The sequence below is a fragment of the Lepisosteus platostomus genome, chromosome 5 (assembly GCF_059453375.1).
Source record: "Lepisosteus platostomus isolate fLepPlt1 chromosome 5, fLepPlt1.hap1, whole genome shotgun sequence".
Lineage (NCBI taxonomy): Eukaryota > Metazoa > Chordata > Actinopteri > Semionotiformes > Lepisosteidae > Lepisosteus > Lepisosteus platostomus.
In genome coordinates, this window is record NC_142615.1 from 60,515,630 (window position 1) to 60,539,770 (window position 24,141).

Below are 24,141 nucleotides of genomic sequence, written 5' to 3' on the forward strand. Positions count from 1 at the left end.
TATTTTATACGATCAATACTTTTCATGATCATTTGCATTTTCCGTTTCAAACGGAAAAAGTTCAAAGTGTCCTTATAACTGTGCTCCACATCTACACGAGAGCGCTTGTAAGAGTACAGGACATGCAATGAGGAGTTTGTGCAGCTTTCAGCTTAGTGCGGAGTCCAGAGGAAGGACTCACTCGCTGAATGATCTCTCAAGAAATTCAAAGGGTGTTTTCTGCAAAAGCCATGACAAGTGTGAAGAACAGAACGAAATGTTTTGGAGTTACATTTAAAACAGGAGAGAACACTGTAGCACTTCGAGTGTGTCTAAATTTAATTGTGTAAACCTAGCTGTCTATAAACACAGACAAGGAGTTCTCACACAACAGAAGATTGCGATGTGAGCACAGTAATATGAAACACTTGGAGATGCCAGGGATTGAACACAGGACCTCATACATGCAAAGCATGCACTCTACCATTGAGCTACATCCCCAACAGAACAGCTTGTGGAACTGACTTAGAGATGTGCAGATGCTCACTGACCACAATCCACCACTCACGAAGAATGTCTGCAGTTTCCCACTTTCGCGTTTCCTCTAATACAGAGTAAATTCATGGGAATGAAGAAATAAGGAAGGAAAAATAGTCACATCTAAGCTTCCAGAGACCAGTTAAAAATGAATCAGTTATTTTTATATCCAGTCACATGGACGACGGCCCAGTGGGCAAAAGACGTATAATATACGTCTATTAAACGCATACCTTAGACGTCTAAATGTGGTCCGCAATTCGTCTAGAATGAAATTCTAATATATGTCTATTGCTATACGTCTATGATAAGGTGTTCATTATACATAAATGGTTGGAGTTCTATTATACGGATAAATTTAGAGCACTATTATACATATATGATTGGAGTTCAGGATAACTTTAGAGGACTATTATACGTATATGGTTAGAGGTCTATTATACGGATAACTTTAGAGGTCTATTATACGTATATGGTTAGAAGTCTATTATACGGATAATTTTAGAGGACTATTATACGTATATGGGTAGAGGCCTATTATACATTACAATACAGATTTTAAAATGTACAACTTCTATATTTCCAAGAAAAAAAATATTACAATGAAAGTTAAGACGATTTTTGTCCACCATTTGCAAACCCTGTCTAATTGTCCTAACAGTTAGAACCAGACACCTATTATTTTCAGTGTCCAGATCTCCTGGCCCCCTGCCTTGCATATGCATTCTTCAAGTAACACATTGTGTGTTCCTTTATTTCTTTAAAGGTAGGGTGGGACTTCAGCACCGCAGCTAGGAGAAAATTATATAATATTACTACCCAAATAAATGATGATTAATATCTTCTTTAGTATAATCTCAAAAATGAACCATTAAGGTTAACTAAGCTCAAAGCTATAATAAACGTATAAAATTTGGCTTGCATCATAGCAGTTGAGCAATAAAGTCTGTCCTAATTAAAGAGTACCCAAAGTTTGAAAGTACAACATAGAATAAGAATAATTAGAGAAACGGCAAAACGATTTTGTGTCATCTTCCCCTTCACACTATTTTTATGTGCCATTTTTTGCTTATTAACGTACTATTTTAATCAAAATAATATTAAGTAAGATCTGTATGTATTCAGATAGTATTATTATTATTATTTATACTTACTCGTCAAAAGAGGATTGCTGAGATATTTGCGGATTTCTTCTACGATTGAAAAACGTGTCCAAAATGGTGACCAACGAATACTAGCAATGCATTGTGGTATATAACCGGAAAATATACCACAACGTATGCGTTTATTAATGTTGTCGATATTATGGTTGAAATTTAACATTGATAATACATCGCAGCTATGTGCCCCCTACTATGAGCTGATGTGCAATTTTAACGCATGCAGTTAGTAAGGAAACGGTCACTGTTGTAAGGTATTATATATAATGACATTATGGAATAGGATGGGGACAGGCCTGGTGTCACGGGGGGAGGGAGGAGTGTCGCCCCTTCAGTTTTGGGCAAAAGGATTTACTTAACTTGTAATAAAAAAATAGTTGTACTTTGTCAATGGCCAAACATTAATTTATTTACACGTGTAAAATAAATATAGTACATATAGTAATAAATATAGAAAATACAGTAATAAATATAGTAAATTAATTAATTACTACGTAAATAATTTACTTCGTACACTGTGCAGATGGCTGTATACTCCTAGTTGCAGCACCCACGATATATACAGTAAAAAGCCTCAGGCACTGTGTTAGATGTGTTTTCGACGTTATATATGCGTTTATTAATGTTGTCGATTTTACGGTTGCAATTAGATGTTGATAATACGTCGCAGCGACGTATACACAGATGCAGCCATTCAAAATGGGTGGGGTATTTCGTGGTATACCCCGGTGGGCGTGTCACATTAAAACGCAGTATCATGCAGTATCACGCAGTGTATCGCGTCATTTGAGGTCATGCTGGAACCTCTCATGTACAGCATTTGAGCTTGGACAAAAGTTGGACAAAAGTACACAACCTACCTTTATCAGAAATATTTATGCATCAAAGCCTTTACCGAAGATATTACTAATAGTATTAATAATGAATGACTTTGGACAAGCTGTAAACTCAAAGTATTATGCTGGTCCACATTCTTTCTAACCGTCATTTTAAACGAAAATACTTTTAGTTTTTTCTTTGACAAACACCACAGCATTTCGTGGATAATTTCTTAAGCACATTTGTACAAGCACTTGGAATCTGTCCAAGCCCTACTTTGTCAGGCATTTTCTTTTACTGCAACGGACATAAAAACTCCCTTGCTTTTAACAGAGCGTTTCATAATTTCTAACTACGAAAATTATTTAAACTGCAACACTTATCATTCAACCAGGGCTCAAAATATCACAAGGATCCTCAAGAGCACATCAAAGACTGTATTAAAAGATACTTGTATCAGATACATGAGAATCCAGGCTTTTTTTCTCAACACTTTCTTTTCCGTATACCAGATATTATGGAACTACTTCAGAAGGCTGTCAGCCAGTCAGATTCCAGGAATCAATACTTTAAAGAAAATTCGATTTCTCCCTAAACATTTTAAGCATCGAAGTCTTTAACTAACATGTGAAATAGTGGCAGTTTTAAGCTTTTCTGCTAATATAATATGGAATTGCGTATCTAAAGAAATTAATAACGATATGATTATATTTGTGTACTGCGACAGGGCTGTGTAGGGCTGTTTCGCCTCACAATCAGACAAATGCAACATAAATTGGGCTGTGTAGTCTTCTAAGTATCTTAATAAACTTTCAGCATAGCTTTCTCCCCGTTTAGATTTATTTTTCTTGGGATCTTGGGATCAAACGTGGAAAGATTAGATTGTTTTTATTTTTTAAATACATTTTAGAAAAGTGTAATCTATACTAAAAAGCTGTACACCACCTGCTATAAAGATACATATTGTAATACTTTCGGTCTCAGATAGGACGGACACAAGAACTCAGACTTGCAGAGTTAAAGCAAGTTAAAGCCTTGATTTTATATATCACCTTTAAAAGTGGCATCACCAAGCAATACAGATTACAAAGTAAATACCCAACACTGATTGCACCCATCTGTCATGTTAATAAAGACCTTTAAATTGAATTTAGTTTTATTACTTGTTTTTCAGGAAGTAAAAAAAAAACACTTGAATTACTTATCCAGTCTCTCGAACTAAAATTATTTTTCAATCAATGCAACTAACATCGGCCAACGTGTTTTTTTTAATCCAACATTGACAGCCACATCTTAAATCTTGTCAGTCAGCTCTTTTTTCTCTATCTGAATTGTGGCGATTCAAACAACCTGGGATAACAAGTGGTCTCAAAGTCACCGAGCTCACAGAGCTTCAACAACAGATGACAATTTCCTTAGTCCTTCCTTAGTCTTCCTGAAATTGTCAGATTATGAGTGAACAAAAGCATTTTATTAAAAACACGTTTGTGTTTGTTTGGGAGCTATATTATGTATTTTTCATATGTAAGAAATAATGATGTGTTCCTGCTTACACATTGCACGACTTTAAAAGCTAGAAAAACAGGTTTCGATTCACATTATCTGGCGAGCCTTGTTTTGTCAAAGGAAAATTCTATTCTACTCTGAGAATGTAGGGGGAGGAAGAATGTCCCTTGTCTTTTTACTTACTCCAATACACCAATGCATTAGCATGTTAAAGCGATTTCATTGAGGAGCCTAGCTTTCTTAACTAGTAAGTACTGTACTTACTGGGTTTTGAAGGGGGGGAGGTGTCTTTTGCTGGAAATCTCGCCCCCTTCTACTTTGAAAATACCTGTGAAACAGGTTTAATTCGTCACAGCCAGCACTCCCGCAGAGAGGGGGGTTGTACTTGCAGTGCATCGGTATAGATGGGAAAGCCAGAGCCGAGTCAAGTCTAGCCATGTGTGAGTCTAGTCTCACAGAGCTTCAACAGCAGATGACAACTTGTGAGTTTGATTAAGAATGAATAAAAACATTTCATTAATAACGCGTTTGCGTTTGTCTGGGTGCTGAAAAAGTAAAAAACAATTACTTTTTGACAATGAAGAACTGTGTGTGTGTCTCTCTCTCTGCTGGCGTTTGTAATCGTTTTTATTTTTAAATACATTTTAGCAAAGTAATGTACCATAAAAGTATTGTGAGACATATTTGGGTTAACATGTTCAGTGTTCAGTGTGTGGTAATTTGTTTGGTGCAAGTGAAGTTTTATTTAAAATCTGACCCAGGGAAAAGTGTGGTGTGGACGGCTGAGGAGAGAATGCAGGCTCGCGCTGTGTCCGTTATTCTTTTTGTCTTTTTGAGCCAGTGAAAGCTCTGTTGTCCTTCACATGAATGCCTGAATCATTGAACCGAACCCAGGATTTTACAGTATTTTTTTCTTTAAAATACCAATAACAGCAACATACAGTTTACATAATATGTTGATGTTCCAAAATTAATATAGTTTATGACCTTTATGACCTTTGTTATGCTCTTCGTTAATGTCTAAGCCGGAACACATCATTATATCTCATTTTGTATTTCTTTAAAAAAAAAATCGTTTGCCCAGCCTAACAGTAATGTTGTTATTGTTTTTATCCTGTAAAGCGCTTTGAGGAGCCACCTTTAAAGGCGCCATATACAATAAAGTTCATTATTATTACTATTGTTAATTTGCTGGACAGAGAGGTGAACATTATTACGCAGAAGACAAAGATAGCGATTTACGTTGCATTGTGCATTGTGCTGCTATAATACAGTTTTAAATAATTAAAAGTCTAAACACTATCAGCTTTATTTATGGGTTTTAAATAAAGGCGATTTAAACGCGATTTAAATCAATATAAATGTTTATATTGCAATGCATAGGTGACTATTCATTGTTATTAAAATGACTTAAATTCGATCATGTTGTGATATTTAGAAATATAAATTTGTTTGGTGCGAGTGAAGTTTTATTTAATCTCTCACCCAGGGAAATGTTTTATTTTTTCAAAGAAATGTGATATATAGTATATTCGACGAATCACTGCCCACTGGGTGTGCGGACCTTTTCTTATTTACCTTGTGCAATCGTGTTTCATAAAATGTAATTGTATTATAGCATGAACCCCTGGCGATTTTCTTGATACGTTATATGTGCTCTTGTTTGTATTGTATGTATTTTTGTTGTACAAATAAAAAGTAAAAAGCACAATTTTCCGGATGCAGCTACTGTAAAAAAAATGAGATCAAGGGTGCTGTACGCAGAGGTCTGAAGCCTGCTCCACAGAAAAACTTTATGTTAAAGAAGTCGAGATCTCGCCATGAGAGGGGAAGCATCTCAGAAAAAGCAGGTGCAGTCAGTTCCACAGTCATAACGCCACTAAGTTGGACGAAAAGAGCAAGAGCCACCCGGCTTCCTCCAGGCAAGTAATGAGACAAAGAGACAAGGCACAGCGGGTAGTGTGGCTGAGCAGTCTAAGGTGCTGGCTTAAGGCTCCAGGTTCTTTGGGGGCATGGGTTCAACATTTGTCTTTCATCTTTCGCAAGCTGTATAAATTTCTTTAAAAACAAGTTGTTGCAGAAAGGAAACGAACACTTGCATTCACGTAAATTAAAAGGCATGGGATTTGCCTATAACGATAAACTCTGTACAGTAAGACATGAAGAAAGGCACCGCTGGGAATCGGACCCAGGATCTCCTGTTTACTAGACAGGTGCTTTAGCCAGCTAAGCCAATTAAGCTAAATCTGTTCCACAGATGTGCAGTGTGCCTTTCCTCTTGTCGTATTCAAGAGTACTGACTGCGTGAGCTCCTCACTGTGTGTCCTGTACTCTACTGTGAATTCATTTAGATCATCTACGTGGAGTACAGTGACAAGATCGCCTTGAATATTTTCACTGAGTAAGTCATTGAAGAAAACAGAAGATGTCAGAGTGGCCTCATCAACAATCCACTCAGGCAGCGCTCCTCTGTAAAGTGCCGTTCGTTCACATCGATTGACTTTTTTTTTGCCTTCATTCGTGCAAGTAGTACAGGCAGACGCCCCTATTCTGCCGTGACCCAGATTCGAACCGAGGTTGTTGTGACCACAACGCAAAGTACTGACCACTATACGATCATGGCAAGTTACCAAAACACACGCTGGGGGTGGAAAAGGCTGTGCTCTCTCGTGTGACAGGAGTCACCTGCTCCTGCTTTCCAAAAGATCAGCACCATGTACGAAAGAGCCGCATTAAAACCACTCAAACGTGCAAAATGTGCGAGAAGAGGGGGCTCTTGTTTCCACCTGAAGACTTCTCGCATGTGAGACGAACTGATCATTGCTGCAGCTCAGAAACCTGCAGGAGGTGGGAGGGGTACTCTCGTAGAAAGTGCTGACCTTCGGCAAGAGGATTTATACTCTCCAAGATGATATTTGCACTTTCTGGAGAGGAGATTTTCTCCACTTCAGTAGCCCGATTTTGTCGATTGCGTGGAGAGGGCTGTAGAATGTGGCACCGCCTTTCCTGCTCTGTCCATGAAAAGCGTGCTGGTCTCTGGAGAATGAGCAAGGTCCATCAGCGCACTCCAATAAAGGCACTGGAAGCTGCTGAATCGCATTGGCGAAGCTCAACACTGGGCCACTGGGCACAGCTTCCCACCGTTTCCGTAGTGTTGTGGTTATCACGTTTGCCTCACATGCGACAGGTCCCTGGTTCAAAACCAAGCAGAAACAAACCGGCTCCTTTTGTCGCCATGCATACTGTTTGGGGATTCGCCTAGCGCTGTGATTGAACAGACCCACTCACCTCTTAGTGTGCACAGTGCATGTCGCAGCGCTTCCTGCTTTCACTTCAATGCACGTCCTGATGTACCCCGGTCTCTCGCGTGACAGGTGGGGATAATCACCACTATACTAACGAGGAAGACATCGCTCTCTTCGACCCCCGGCATCATTTCCCGACCCACCATGCTGGAAGCCGACGCGTGCTGTGATTCCTTTATGGAGCAGAAATGAAAACCGAGGAGCCGAGAGATCATTTCAGCATTTCGCATGTGAATGGAAAACACAAACGACCAACTTGGAATGACTTGCTTTTGACGCTTTTCAAAGCATTCTTTGTGCATCAAACAGACCCACTCACCTCTTAATGTGGAGGGATCTGCACAGTGCATGTTTCCTGCTTTCACTTCAATGCGCGTCCTGATATTGATTTTTTTTCGTGTGCCGTGCGGAGGCTCTGAAAGCGAGAGCAATGAAAAGGTGCACGGCGCTGTGAAAGAAACGGAGGTAAAGACGTCTCTATACATGGATGACGTCACCCTCCTCCTCTCTGACAATGCCTCAATTAGCAGAGCACTGCAGTGTTGTGATCAGTTCTCTTTGGCTTCCTCTGCAAAAATTAACAAATCTAAGAGTGAAATTTTTTATCAGAACTGGAGGGAGCCAAAAGAAGGACATGATCTCAGGCTGCAAGAGAAGAGAATTAAGGTCCTGGGGGTGTATTTTGGAGAAGAGATAGGAACAGTAAATTGGCAGAACAAATTGCCAATCTTAAACAAAAAACTGATGCAATGGAAGGACCGAGACCTCACCATGACAGGGAAGGTGCTGAACATCAAAGCCGAGCTCTTGCCTGTCTTGAATTTTCTGGCTTCTACCTTCCCAATCCAACACCGTGTTGCGGCGGCGCTGAGGAGATTGATGTTTCAATTTCTATGGGGTGGGAAGCAGGAAAGACTCAGAAGGGAAATAATGTACAGGCCGCTACCCTCAGGGGGGAAGTCTGTCCCAGATATTGCTTCGAAGCTACGAAGCAGAAAATCTGTGGGAAATAGAGAGCATAGGTCAATATCTCAAGAAACTGTGAAAAACATTATCATGTTTAAGTAAAGAATGTGATTTGAACCAGAAAAAAAGAAATTGTTGCTATTTAACTGGTACCGTGTCAAAATGTAATGAGATGTGATCATATATACTGTTTTAAGTATGTATATTAATGTAAAGCTTTCTAATTTGTGATGTCCTGTATTTTTTTTGTGAAAAGAAAATAAAGTTCATAAAAATCGAAATCGGTTCACCCAGGGCGAGGCTCGGCCATTGCACTCCGGCTGTGCTGACCCCTGCGAATTCCCCAAATGTGGGAATCTTGACTGCATAATCACTGGTAGTGGGGGACTGCGTTCGCGCTCTCCCCTGATGTGCTTGGTCCAATATCGGATACCGAAGAGTTACGACACCATGAGCTGCGATACGATCCCAGTTCGAAGGGAGTCGATTCCACTGCTGGTTCTCGGTTTCTTTTAGTTAGAGGTCCGGAGAAGCATTTCAAGCTCGTTGCACTACTCCTTCCGGACATTCATTCCCTTTTCAAAGTCAGTCGTTTTGCTGTAGTCTGCGTTCTTTAGGCTGATTATCGAGGTTAGCCTTAATTTGGTCATGGGGGCCTCGGTACTGTATGCTAATTCTCAAGACAGTTTCACCCGTTTTCTGATTGCTAGGTTCTGTACCAGTGCAGACATGTCAAACAGTGAATGGCTGTACCTCTATTGTATCCCTGCTCAATTAATGAAATCAGTAATAAATGAATATATGTATAGTTATACGAAAAACAAGTGGTTTATTGACTCATCTTCATTTGCAGATTTAGAGGCAGATTCGATATTCGTTTTACAAATGGGTTTTTTTTTATATGGGTCACACTCATGCCATAGCAACAAAACATCTCTAGAAATGAGGCTATAGATCACCTTTCCATCCTCCAGGTTTTCTTCCCAAAGCCTAAGGCACCAACGGTGACCCCTGCTGGCCGAGAGAGCAAAAGCTTGCAGTACCTGGTATTCCCAGGCAGTCTCCCATGCAAGCACTAACCAGGCCTGACCCTACTTAGCTTCAGAGATCAGACGCATTCAGGGTGGTGTGGCCGCAGGCGAAAGTAATAGTACCTGACTCGCTACTTGAAGCTGTGTGTGGCTGGGGTTCCGTGCCCCCCGAGCTTGACTGAAGTATCGTTCGTGTGCAACTCTTTGGAAAGGAGCTGCTTTCCAAATTGCATTGCGTACCTGGATGTTGGCGAATGTGATCCCTTGTGTTGGCTTGTCCCGCACTGGAGGAGAACAAACAAACTGCTCGGAGGAGCACAAGGCAAGTCTTCACAAGACAAAAACCTCCAGTGCACACATGTCAAACAGTGAATGGCTGTACCTCTATTGTATCCGTGCTCAATTTGGGTGGGCAAAATGAGAAAACGAGGGCGCCGTTTCCTACACATCTGCAGTCACCAATGCACATTCGCAGCATTTCCCAGGACGCAATTTGGCCTCATTTGCATAACACCAGACCGGCAGATCGCTACGCAAGCTCGCGTCGTGCGCCTGCCATACACCGAACAAACACCGGAGCCTTTTCAGCAATTTCCAAAAAACGGGCCTGCTCGCCTGCCCACAAGGCTCCATCTCTTACCCGCTCTCCAGAGCCTGCTGTCTTCTGTGCTGTTCTCTCGGCACCGCTGCAGCGCACACAACTCCTGTAGCGCGGGGAGAAAGTTTCCACGCTCCGCCACAGGGAAGGCTCGCTCTGTGCGCACACGTCCTTTCAATGCCAGTTCAACAAGTGCTCCGCATTAGCAGCGTCGGGGCTCCGGCGTGTCGCACCTCACCTCGCACAGCCCCCTCCTTGAATGTCTCGCGCTGGGCATGCCCCGCTCTTCTCCACCTCATCTTATCGCGTGTGACCACCGACAATGGCCACAATGCCGGGGAATGGCACCTGTAAAGTTTTAATTGGGGCACAGGAACAGCCCGTCTCGTCTCGGGGGCCGGCTTCAAAGACAATACAGCAAACACAGCGGGGCGGGGGAAGTAGACGACACGACACATGCAGGTACATTCAGCTCCGGTGGGAACGAGTCATTTGTCGGTCTTTTAGTGTTCCCCTTTACCAATCAGTCGGGGTCTCCTCCTAATCCCCGTCTCATATGTAACAATCAATGACGAGGCCCCCCTGTCCCGCGATATTGTATTTGTCTCCTGGCCGCTGGCTGGCGCCGTGAGATTTAGTACTCGCGCAAGAGACCGGGGGCAGAGCGCCCCCCACAAAGTGTGCGCTCCAGGTTCCCTCTCGGGGCTCTGCAACACAGCGGAAAGGCAGCGAGAAGGAGCCTCTTGCTCTGACGCCGCAAGCCACAAGAGGGCGGAGGCGCCGCGCGCCCGGCCGACGTGTTGGACTGGTGTGCTTTATGTGCTGAAATAAACACGCGACAGCCCAGAAATGTTTTCAGAGTGCTGTGCACTGGAGGTTTTTGTCTTGTGAAGACTTGCCTTGTGCTCCTCCGAGCAGTTTGTTTGTTCTCCTCCAGTGCGGGACAAGCCAACACAAGGGAGCACATTCGCCAACATCCAGGTATGCAATGCGATTTGGAAAGAGGCTCCTTTCCAAAGAGTTGCACACGAAGGATCCTTCAGTCCCGCTCGGGGGGCACGGAGCCCCAGCCACACACAGCTTCAAGTAGCGAGTCAGGCGGCATGGCTTTCGCTTGCGGCTACACCACCCTGAACGTGCCTGATCTTGTCTGATTTTGTAAGCTAAGCAGGGTTGGGCCTGGTTAGTACTTGGGTGGGAGACTTTCTGGGATTACCAGGTGCTGCAAGCTTTTGCTCTCTCGGCCAGCAGGGGTCGACGTTGGTACCGTAGGCTTTGGGAGGAAAACCTGGAGGATGGAAAGGTGATCTATACAGATGCAGCCATTCAAAATGGGTGAGGTATTTCGCGGCATACCGCGACACGCCCACTGGGGCATCACGCATAACTATCCGGCGTCGCCTTGTAAAACCGCCAGGGGGAGCTTAACCTCATGTACAGCATTTGAGCCTTTAATTTTGAACTGTGTATTACAGCATGTTAATCATCAGTCATTAAAATGTTGGTATATTTTATGAAAGCAAGATTGCTCAGTTGGACAAAAGTACACAACCTACCTTTATCAGAAATATTTATGCATCAAAGCCTTTACTGAAGATATTACTAATAGTATTAATAATGGATGACTTTGGACAAGCTGTATACTCAAAGTATAATTTCTTTAGCACATTTGTACAAGCACTTGGAATCTGTCCAAGCCATACTTTGTCAGGCATTTTGTTTTACTTCAACGGGCATAAAAACTTCCTTGCTTTTAACAGGGTGTTTCATAATTTCTAACTACGAAAATGATTTAAAATGCGACACCTATCATGAAAAGAAAAAAATACACACCAGTATTCCATTTCTCCCTAAACATTGTAAGCTTCGAAGTCTTTAACTAACGTGATACCGGAGTCAACAAGCATACTTTTAGAATTTGATTAAAAGGGAATATAATATGGAATCGCGTATCTCAAGAATTTAATAACGGTATGATTATATCCGTGTACTGCGGCAGGGCTGTGTAGGGCTGTTTCGCCTGCCTGTGTATGTGAGCTGTCTTGTAGCCTACTGGTCTAGGTGCGTGACTACCAACTGGTAGGTTGTGTGTTCAAATCCAGCTGGTGCTGGACCTTTCAGTTTTATTTATTTATTTTTTAATCGCGTAACATAAACATATTACCGTATGCAAACTGTACTGTATACAATATGTATATGTATATTTAATGTCTTAACTGTGCCCGTTTAAGTATTGAATATTCATATCTAATTTTACCACTGAAGGGAAATCTTAACATAAACATACAGTATATAGCTGGTCTCGGTACTTTAAAGAAAAAAATACACACCAGTATTCCATTTCTCCCTAAACATTGTAAGCTTCGAAGTCTTTAACTAACGTGATACCGGAGTCAACAAGCATACTTTTAGAATTTGATTAAAAGGGAATATAATATGGAATCGCGTATCTCAAGAATTTAATAACGGTATGATTATATCCGTGTACTGCGGCAGGGCTGTGTAGGGCTGTTTCGCCTGGCTGTGTATGTGAGCTGTCTTGTAGCCTACTGGTCTAGGTGCGTGACTACCAACTGGTAGGTTGTGTGTTCAAATCCAGCTGGTGCTGGACCTTTCAGTTTTATTTATTTATTTTTTAATCGCGTAACATAAACATATTACCGTATGCAAACTGTACTGTATACAATATGTATATGTATATTTAATGTCTTAACTGTGCCCGTTTAAGTATTGAATATTCATATCTAATTTTACCACTGAAGGGAAATCTTAACATAAACATACAGTATATAGCTGGTCTCGGTACTTTAAAGAAAAAAATACACACCAGTATTCCATTTCTCCCTAAACATTGTAAGCTTCGAATGAAACCACTAAATAAAGACATAAATATAGAAATCTTAAGATTTGTTTTATTTAATGTTGGTAGCAGGATGAACTGTCAGAGTGTATAGTTTGTCGCAAAGTTGCTACAAGATGTTAACAGTGAAAAAGGTATTTAGAAATGAGTTATTTCAAGATGAAAAAGAAAACATACATGAAACATGGTTTCATTACGACCAGAATCGGGCTTGAGATATTTTTAACTTGATTTACAGTATTTGAGAGGTATGTCTTAACACCGATACTACAGTGCTTAAGTACTGCTCACGTATATGTTTCTAGGTTTATATTATGCATTTCATACGGTCAAATTACTTTTGAGCAACTAATAAGAAGCGCGAAACGGTATGCGTTTTAGTTTCGTTTTGTGCTGGGACCCGTGGATTGATTAGAGATATCAAGTACATACAAGTCATTTTTTAAATGTTGTAGTTCGTCTTGAAAAAATGTTACGAGTACATCATCTATCAACAATTACACAGGTTCTGTTTCCATATTGCGGATTTTGGTTACGTAATATTATTTTCTAGATTTCACATTGTGAATATATGATTTGGGCAAACAGACCCGCAAAGAAGTACATTATGGGTTGTTGTTTTTTTTTTGCAGTTTTATCTAGAACAAGCGATGCTTAAACCTTTGTCTGATTCTTGTGAAACTATCCACACGACAGTTACAGTACCTAGGAGTTGACTTCAGTGATGTCACTGATGGGATGTTTCTAAAAATCCATCCTCTGTAAAACGTCTTCTCTAGTTGTCCTGCATATGTATTCGCTAATGAAGCTGTGTGTTCTGAGCCTGGATCTCTACATTTCTGTATGAACCAGCTTAAAGGGCTAAAGACAGCTTGTGTTTAAATTGAGTGTAAGGCAATTTATGCTTCTAAAGTCATGGTCAGCATTTATTATTGTACTGTGCTGTAAACTTGTTCTGTGCCAAGTCACATTATTTTATAGCGTTTTTATAGCATTATCAAATCCGGTGGCGCTGTGTGTTAGTTTCCTGACTCCCATGTCACATGGTCTGTGATTGAAACCTGTGAAACCGGTTTAATTCGTCACAGCCAGCACTCCGGCAGAGAGGGGGTTGTACTCGTAAAGTAGAAGCAGGCGAGATTTCCAGCGAAAGACACCTCCCCCCCCCACCCTCATACGATTCAATTTGTATTACAGCATTGTAATTACACATTGTAATTGTATTACACATTGTACACATGCTTAAAAGAGAAGAGAGAAAACGCAAGCCTTCTTCAGGTGTGAGGGTCTTCTGCTCAGAATGAAACGCTAAAATGTAATGTAGGCTCTGAATGGGTTCAGTTATGATTTGGGCTTGATTAAGGTCGCTGCCTTTCATCTAAAACCCTACTTGAATCCTTCTAAACTAAAAATCAGTGTTAGTGAGTTCTAAATAAAGAGGTATCCAGGTAACAGTGAAACGGGCGGACAGTCTGGGGAGATCGCCCGTTTTCCACGTAAATAGTTCCCTGGTTCCGCACCCCTTGGTGTTTCTCTCTCTCTCTCTCGGGTCACCTGATCATTAGCTCGAAAGATTTCAGTGCTTTGTGTATATTCTAATGGTAGTGGGGGCAGGGTGTGTGGGAACAGGTTTTTGTTGAAATTGCATTGGAGATCTATGTTCTTCACACCTGAAACATTTTCTCTGAAAGCATTTTCTTCGCAGTTTAACCGATCTTGTTACAGCATGTTACAGTTTACTATTATTAACCATATTCATTTAAAGTGCTTAATGCCATTTTTTGACCATGCACGAATATTCTTAAGTCCATATCTTCACAAGGGAATCAGTGCGAATTGCAATACTAATTAAATTAAAACTACTAACTACTAACTAATACTAGCTAATTAAAACAAACCAGAAACGTGTTGTTCTGTCTAATGACATTACATTAATTTTGTTACGTTATACATTTTAGAAACGTTTCATCCATACAAACACCACAAAACTATTTTCGATTGTATTTCTGAATAGTATGTTACACTTAGTTCACTGTTTTAAAAACATCTAATTAAGAAAGTTAGGTGTTAGCATAAACTATTAGCAATCAATAATATTAAATTTAGCACTGTAATAAGCTGTTGCACTTTCCCCCGCATCTTGTAAAAATATATTTTCATTGTTCAAATATACATTAAGTCTGACTATCATATAATAAGTTAAATACAAAACTAAAGAAAAAATAGGGTTAAATATAATTCAAAATATTTTGCTAACAATGTTAACTGTTTATGAATAATAAAATGTATTAACTAAGGAGTAGGATGGCACAGTTGTTAGTATGTTTTTTGTTTTGTTTCTTTTTCATAAATACAACAGTAGTACCTGATGTCTCAGTGGCTTTCAAAATTAAATTATGCATGCAAACCTGTGAACTAAAAAGATAACTAAGATATCCATCCATTTATAATGGTGGCAAAGTGGTTAGCATTGCTATCTTGCAGCACTGGGGTCCTAGGTTCAATTCCTGCCATCCTGTGTGTGTGGGGTTTACATGTTCTCTCTGGGTTACATGGTTTTTCTCCATATGTGTGATATGACTCCCTCTCGCACTCCAAAACAGACTGGTAAGTTAATTGGTTTATGGGAAAATTGGCCCTGGTGTGTGTGTGTTTGTGTCTGTCTGTCCTGTGATGGACTGGCGCTATGTCCAGGGTGTATTCTGCCTTGTGTCCGTTGCTTACTGGGATAGGCTCCAAATCCTCTGTACTGGATAAAGAGATTAGAAATGGATGGAAGTAAAGGCACTGTGTGGATGGAACTATACACAGTGTTAGAAACCCACTATGAAATGGCAGCATCTCACTGAGAATAAAATATCTCATAGTGCTGGCTTAAGGAAACAGCCTTTCCACTTCTCTTGCACATCAGTATCCATACCTAGTTCTTCTTCTTCTTCTTCTTCTTCTTTTTCACAGCCTTAGTCCCAGACTGTCCTGGGGTCAGCTGCTTTGGTTGCTCTTCTCCATTTGTCTCTGTCGAGCACATCTTCCTCACTCACTTCACATACCTCCATATCTTTTCTCACACAATCTATCCATCTCTTTCTAGGCCTGCCTCTTCCTCTGTTACCTTCCACCTCAAATTCCATTACCCTCTTTGTTACTTCCTCAACGTCCCTCCTCATGATATGTCCATACCACCGTAACCTCGCCTCTCGCATCTTCTCAACCACATCCACCACCCTACATCGTCTACGGATTTCTTCATTTCTGATCTTATCCGTCATTGAAATCTGCAGAATCCATCTCAACATCCTCATTTCAGTTCTTCTCATCAAGTTCTCTTCCCTCTTTCCAACTGCCAAGCATTCAGCTCCATATAGTAGTACAGGTCTAATCACAGTCTTGTACATTTTGCACTTTAATTTTCTGGGAATTTTCCTGTCACAGATTATTCCAGTTATTTCTCTCCACTTGTTCCATCCAGCTTTCACTCTTTGTTTTACTGCCTCCAGTGTTTCTCCTCCCTTTACCAGTTTTAATCCAAGGTATTTAAAGTCATCAACTTGTTTCAGTTTTCCTCCATGTGTCTCCTCAACATTGGTCATAGTATCTCCTCTTCTCTCCATTACCATTATTTCAGATTTTTCTGCATTCATTTTCAGTCCACCCTTTTCCAGACTCCTCTGCCATTTGAACACTTTCTCCTGTAGTTCTACTTCTGAGTCTGCCATCAGTGCCACATCATCAGCAAAGATGAGTTCCCAAGGCACTTCTGTTCTTACCTCCTCTGTCAGTGTGTCAATAATGTTTATGAAAAGGAAAGGACTTAGTGCTGATCCTTGGTGTACTCCAACTGTGATTTCAAACTCTTTTGTCTCTCCCTGTTGTGTTATCATCTTCGTAGTTGCATCTCTATAGGTTGCTTGAACTAACTTCACCATGCTTTCTGGTGCTCCTTTCTTCCTCAAGCACCAATACACTACCTCTCTGGGCACACGGTCATATGCCTTCTCCAAGTCCAGAAAGGCCACATACAGCTTTTTCCCTTTCTCTAGTGTCTTCTCCTGTAACTGTCTCATCACAAAAATGGCATCTGTTGTGCTTTTCCCCGCTGAGAATCCAAATTGTGAGTTGTGGATCCTGATTATCTTCCTGAGTCTCTTGTCCAGAATTTTTTCCAGGATTTTCAATCCATGTTCCAGAAGTTTTATTCCTCTATAGTTTTTACACTCCATTGGGTCTCCTTTCTCCTTGTTTTTTGTCCATTCTTCTGGAATTCTCTCTTCCTTTGCAATATTGTTTAGCAATCTCGTCAGTCACTGAATCCCCTCTTCATCGAGGTTCTTAAAGTGTTCTGCTGCTATTCCTGATGGTCCAGTTGCTTTGCCCACTTTCATCTCTTTGATAGCTTCTGTCACTTCCTTTACTGAAATTTCTTGGATTGGTCCACACACTACGTCTGCCTCCACTAGGTTCTCCCTCTCATTTTCTACATTTAACAGATTTTTGAAGTACTCCAGCCATCTTTGCTTGATCTGTTCTTCTTTAATCAAGACTCTGCCTTCTCCATCCTTGAGTACCGCCACCCGGATAATATCTTTTTTCTGTCTCGCTCTATGTTTAGCAATCTTGTAGATTTGGTCCTCTCCTTCCTTTGTTTCAAGTTTCTCATACCATTCTTTCCAGGCTCTTTCCTTTGCTCTTGCTACACTTCTTTTTGCTACCTTCTTTAGTCTCTTATATTCTTGTAATTCTCCAGTGCCATCTTTCAGTGCCTTGTATGCTTTTTTCTTTTCCTTCAGTGTTTCCTGAACTTCCATATCCCACCACCACTCTTCATTTTCCCTCGGTCTGCCTCCTCTTGTCTTTCCACAAACCCTGGTAGCAGCCTCTTCTAGGATGTGGCTCATCTCAGTCCACTCTTCTTCAACTGAAGGCTCCTCTGTTTCCTCTGTGTTGTTTTTCATTTCTTTCACCAGCCTGTTGAAATCTACTTTGTTTTCTCTCAGTTTCCACACTTTTGTTCGTGCTGGGTGTTTCCTCTGCCTTATTCTTCGCTCCTTCAATATTGTGATGTCCATCACCAGTAGCCTGTGTTGTCTGGTAACAGCCTCATAGGGCAGGACTTTAGCATCTTGGACTTTCGCTCTATCAATTCTTCTCACTAATATGTAATCTATTTGGGTATCATGGCCTCCACTCCTGTATGTCACCTTTTGCTCATAATTCTTCGTGAACCCTGTGTTCACTGCAAACAATTCAAGAGCTTGGAGTGTTTCTAGTAGCCTTCCTCCTTCTTCATTTCTCTCTCCTAGCCCTCTCTGACCATGTTCATCTGGATAATCTGGGCATTTCTCTCCTAAATGTGCATTGAAGTCTCCTCCAATTACCACCATTTCATTTCCTGGGATTCTGCTAACCACTTCTTCGAGATCTTCCAAAAAGCTATCCTTTTCCTCCTGTGGTCTTCCTACCTGTGGTGCATATACAGAGATGATATTCCATAACCCACTCTCAAAAGCCACCTGTACATTGATAATCCTGTCTGAGTGTCTAACCACCCTCACTATCTTGTCTGCTAGGTCTTTGCACACTATCACACCCACTCCATTCATTTTGGTACTCTTTCCAGCATATAGAATCTTGTATCCCTCTCCTAGGTGTCTTGAGCTGTTTCCTTTCCACTTGGTTTCTTGCACACACAAGATCTCCACTTTTCTCCTTGCCATGGTTTCAACCAATTCTCTCCCTCTCCCTGTCATGGTGCCAACATTCCAACTCCCCACTCTCATTGACTTAACATTCCTTCCAGGCCCCTTCACCTTGTTTCTTTTCTGTAGCCCCCACTCTACAGTTTTCTCCACAGTAGCATAATTTCCATTAGTACCCTGTTGGGACACAGCACTAATGGCGGACGTTGTTAACCCGGGCCCCGGCCGATCCGGTATGTGCTTTGTGTTCTTTGCAACCATGGTTTTGGCAAGATGGTTTTACGTCGGATGCCCTTCCTGACACAACCCTTTTAGTCGCCTCTTACGACAGGCAGGGATACCCAGGAGGTATTCTGATCCCCCTCCCGAGGGATAATTTTTGACACGTGTTGAACAGTTGCATTTCCTACAAATATTAAAATAGCTATGGTTTAGCTGAGAAATCCAATCGACCTATGCGAAAACAATGTTTACATCGTAGAAGAAACCCGTCCCTGGGTGGACTTGAACCACCGACTTTTCAGTTAACAGCCGAACGTGCTAACCAATTGCACCACAGAAACTTGCGGGTGGAGTCTTTCCTCGAATAAAAAAAAATATATATCTTACCGTTTATTTTGCCAGCTGGTAATATTTCTTTTGCACTGATAAACAAGAACTGAATTTCATGTTTCGCAAGCTGTGTGAATTTCATCAAAAACAAGTTTTCCAGAAAGGAAATGAACACATGCATTTAACGAAATCAAGCCCTTTGTGAGTGCCCAAAATGGTACGTTCTGTACTACAAGAGAGGAAGAAAGACACGGCTGGGATTTGAACCGCAGTTCTTTTGTGTAATGAAGAGGCACTTTAACCAACTAAGCTACGGTGACAGGGTTTCCACCACCTTTTACAGCCACTTGGACACACCACTCTGAGACATCTGCGTTCAGAAAGCGCTGAACCTGCTCTCAGAGCAATTTGCCTCTTTTACATACAGTAGCAGCCCCGACACTAAGAAACGAAGAGAACTGGCTTTTATCTGGCATTTTTCATGTCCAATGCGTTTGACATCTCCCAAGGGCGACAGAGTTCTTTTGCAACACTATTTCTTTTTCTTTTTTATTTCTGTATAAAAAAACGAGAAATCGTGCAAGGGAAAAATGTCTTTTTTTCATAAAGAAAACGTGCACCAGGAAATGTTGTGTTGAGAAGAGGTGATTTAACATGATACGTGACCTAATTTATCGGAGTAAATGCTCAGCCAGCAAGGTCTGGAGAAGTTGGAGAGTCTGGTGGATGTGATAATTATACGGTGTTGTGGAAAAAAACAGTCTTTCTTTGAATTCTCAATCAATCGGAATTTCAGTGCGAAACATAAACCTTTGTCAACTCATAAAAAATCAGAAGACATGTTTCTCAGTTTGAAATTTTAGACGGGGCGGTATATTACTAGTAGCGACGCTGAGCACACTATGGGGGATTTCCGGTTATGTGAAATACCAGCAGTTTAATAAATAACGCATCTGATTTTGGATCATAAGATTGTAGGTTCGACTTCTACCTGGCTCGTGTAAATTTTATTCAAGCTCCTCAGTAATAGATGTCTATTATGTAATGAACCGCACCTGAAAGCAAACATTGGGTCTGTTTCCTTTGTTTTTCAGCATGAAATAGCAAATCGTTACAAAAAGTACCTGCTAATGTCCAATAGCGTTTTTTTTTTTCAAATTACATTTTCAGGCTTCAGACACTTTTTAATAAAACAAAAGTGTCCGGAAACTCCTAACTTTCAGGTTTGCTTGAACCTGTATTCAAATAAGTTATTTGAAACTTCCGGGATTCCATTCTCTGATGTAGCTGTCTCTAAAGACGGATGTGATGTTTCGCAGATGTGAACTGTGCCTTCTCTCTTGTGTTTAAGGGTATTCGCTGTGTGAGATCCTAACTGTATGTCCAGTAGGGCTCTATTTTGTTTAGATTATCTATGTGGTGTACAGATAGAACTCAACTACATGGTGTGAATTCCGTGTTTAGAACGAGCAGAACCTGAAAAACGAAAAGCAGACCTCAATGTAATTTGAACATGCAGCCTTCTGATCTGGAGTCAGATATGCTACCTTTGCGCCACGGCTATCAGCACCTTTGAATTTCCCAAAGGAGACAAATCAACTTCACAAAAAAAAATCTCCTGTGAAGAGCGCCGCTCTTCCGAAGAGAGTCTCTTCATCCCAGACCACATTTTATTCTTCCTGCACAGCTCTTGTGCAGGTGTTGTTCTCAATTACAGATCCAGGAACACTGATTTTTTTTCCCTATTTTTTTAACTTAAGTACCCCATGGTGCAACGGTAGCACGTCTGACTCTAAATCCCCAAGTTCATTTTCAAAGTATATCGGAGTCAACTGATACTGATCAGGTTCTGCTGCTACTGAACCCACAGTCTTCACCTTAAAGTTCAATTCCCCAAGCCTTTTGACCTTATATGTCCATCCCTTCTCGTCAAAACTCGTATTTTCACAGAGTACCCTTCAGAAATCGCAGTATAGAATGAAAAAACTCCAGTAGATCTCGGCCGCTGTTGGTGATTTTCCTTTAAAAATAAATGAATCTCTGGAAATTTTACGGAGTATCACTTTCACTGAGACCGAGAAGTGTTAAGCTGTACATGAGTCTTTGTGGTTCGGTTGTTTATCAAAAGGGTTTTGGTTTGAGCCCTCCCAGGGACACTATGAGCCTTTTAATGTACACACCCGTCTCACTTTATCTCCACGGCCGGTCTTGTACCGCAATCAAATACAGAGCCCGCAGGGGGCAGTAAGCTCGCATATATAGCTCACTGTGTATATAATGAAGAAGTAGAGGTTAGTTTCTCATCTGCGCGTTACAGAGCCTTACGGAACTCGTACTGTACCAACAGCTAGGGTTTGATCCCTGCACGGGCTATTAGTTGAAAAGCCATTGTAAATGACGTGTAAGAGATTTATAGATACTGTAGATCAGTGGTTCTCAAACTGTGGTACGCGTACCGGCAGTGGTACGTGGAGTGCCACCAGGTGGTACGCCAAATGACCCTGGAACTGTGTAGTGTGCACTGAAAAATCGGGAAGGGTTTTCATATTCTGTATTTTAATACGTGTCAAATACGCAGCCTACGTACTACGATACAGTACGCGCTAATACTTCAGTGGACACAAGAGATACTCTGTAATTCTATACCACTCTATAGGAATGCGTGCTACGGATGCAAGTGACTAATTGTATTTAAAAAAAGCTACTGCATCTCCAGCAAATAGGGAGAACAAAGAATGTGAGTTATTTTGGAACTATGCCAATGTTCTAAACACAGCATAGAAATACGTGCTACGAACACCGGTAATCTTGTGAGCACACGAAAGCGTGATAACAGAAAAATATTTAAGAACTGTTCGAATTTGAGAAAAATACACCGAGCGTCTCTGTGTTTCGCTCCCATGCGCATGAAATAAAAACTTTAAATAAATACAGAAATAAAAACAGAAACGCGGAAAAATGCAAGCTTGCGGATTGCTAAAGCAGGTAAGCTACACTATTTTTGAAGAACCTTATTTACTGTTGGCAAAAGAGCTGACAAGTATTATGTGTGGAGAAAAAGCTGCTAAACAGCTCGACCTGCTGCCCCCCTCCCCCTGAAAGACACAGTCATTCATAGAATTATTGAAATGAAGGATTATATCAAAAGTACACTGATAGAGCGCGTTAAGATGAGCAGATGTTTTTCACTGCAATTAGATGAGTCTGTAGTCGATTTGGCCAATTTGCTCGTTTGCGTTAGATACGAGTTTGAGGGTATGTCCCATGAAGACTTTCTGTTCTGTAAACCGCTACCAACAGGAACTAAAGGAGAGCACATATTTCAGCTTCTGAATGAATTTATCGAAGAGAATGGCCTCGACTTGATAAAATGCGTCTGAGTTTGTACAGACAGTGCTAGAGCAATGACAAGCCGACATAACGGTGCAGTTGCACGAATTAGAGAGGTTGCTCCAGAAATTAATGTACGCATTACAACATCCACCGCGAGACCTTTGCCGTCAAGAAAATGCCTGACGATTTAATATCTGTTAGACTCTGTTGTGAATTGTATCAAGGCTCGAAAAATTAATTCACATCTCCTTTGCTCAACTAAATAGGCTCACCCCTCTCACTGAAATGGTGCTTTTTTATTAGTTGTTGTTAATGTTTTTTTTCTGTAAAATACTTTGAGAAGCCACCTTTAAAGGCGCTATATCAAATAAAGTTCATTATTATAATTTTTATTATATGTATGTGTGAGTATGTGCACGTACACTCATGTTGGTCATTGAGAATTTCTGGGGTTCCTATGAGATGATGACTTGTAGGTGGTACTTGGATGCTTTGGTTGGATTAGGGGTGGTACTTGGTCCAAAAAGTTTGAGAACCACTGCTGTAGATACTTTATTGATCCCATGAGGGAAATTAATAAAGCTTATCCAGCTGGCTTTTATGTTTCACACTAAATTGCGATCTTGAAACCAAAATAATTAGAAATATGGAACACAACCGTTGTTCTCCAAGAAGGAAAGCTGTTTAACGCTGACGTCACTCCTTTTTATTTAACCCAGATTGTGAAGACAACTCCACCCTATCAAAGGTAAATGTTGCACAAAAGTTGGAAAGCACACTCTGAATCCATCTGTACTGTATATTTGATTTCCGCGATCCGTTCAAGGCTGCTTGGTGCTTTCGCAAGCAAGTCATTTCAGGGAAGAAACTCAGTTTAGAGAACTACTGGTGCATTTTCACTCATTGAATTTGATCTTTGTACTCTCTTTTCATTCTCAGCTATAATATTTCAAAATTACAGTTCGGATTTGTTGGAAAACTTCACAGGCATTATTAAGTTAGGACTGTACAATTGTATTTTAATATCTTGGTATATTAACCTTCATTTTAATATGGATTTAACCATAAATGTTGTACTTTTGTTGTACATTTTAACTGAGGACGCACGACGACTATTATATCTTGTGATACAGATGCAGCCATTCAAAATGAGCGGTAAAAACTCGCGGTACAGTAACCAACCCGCAGGGCACCGTAGGGCACCACAGGGCAAGTGATTGGCTGGCCAAAATGACCGACAGGGGCACTCGTGGTGCATTGGTTGGTAGTGAAAAGATTTAATCATTTAATGTCTTTACTGTGCACATTTCAATCTGCTTAGTTTTGAATATTTATATGGAATTTTACCACTAAAGGGAAATTTTAGTAGCTGAGCATAAACAGAAGAGGAGCATAACGCATCTGAAGGTCATAAACAATATTAATTTAGGAACATAAACATTACTGTATGTACATAAACTGTACTGTGTATGGCTGCTCTTGATAGTTTAAAGAAAAAATACACACCAGTCTTCCATTTCTCCCTAAACATCTTAAGCATGAAAGTTTTATGAAACGGTACCCAAATATGTGATTGCTATATAGAATGAATTTTAATTTTTAAAAATTATTTAACACGAAAATTAAGCTGTTTACATCTTCCGCCTGAGAACAGTCACCCGTTGCTACCCAACGCAGAAACACAGCCACTAACTAGCAAAGAGAGGACATTAGCTAGCCAATATAATAAAGAAATAAATGATTATTTTGTTTATTTCTTTTGCACATTTATTTGAACATTTCCATCGATTGTACAAGCA

The 24,141-nt window shown here is 40.7% G+C and overlaps 3 non-coding genes and 1 pseudogene across 3 annotated transcripts; 2 read left to right on the plus strand and 2 right to left on the minus strand.

Moving 5' to 3' along the window:
• Window positions 1-408: 408 nt before the first annotated feature.
• On the minus strand, window positions 409-480 carry trnaa-ugc (transfer RNA alanine (anticodon UGC)). The gene has a single exon. It is a non-coding gene; the product is annotated as a tRNA-Ala (tRNA).
• An 8,029-nt stretch (window positions 481-8,509) lies between these two features.
• Window positions 8,510-8,680, plus strand: LOC148670503 (U1 spliceosomal RNA). The gene has a single exon (XR_015938663.1). It is a non-coding gene; the product is annotated as a U1 spliceosomal RNA (small nuclear RNA).
• Window positions 8,681-11,013: 2,333 nt separating this feature from the next.
• On the plus strand, window positions 11,014-11,132 carry LOC148670504 (5S ribosomal RNA; annotated as a pseudogene).
• Window positions 11,133-18,946: 7,814 nt separating this feature from the next.
• Window positions 18,947-19,020, minus strand: trnan-guu (transfer RNA asparagine (anticodon GUU)). Its single transcript has one exon. It is a non-coding gene; the product is annotated as a tRNA-Asn (tRNA).
• Between the last annotated feature and the right edge of the window lie 5,121 nt (window positions 19,021-24,141).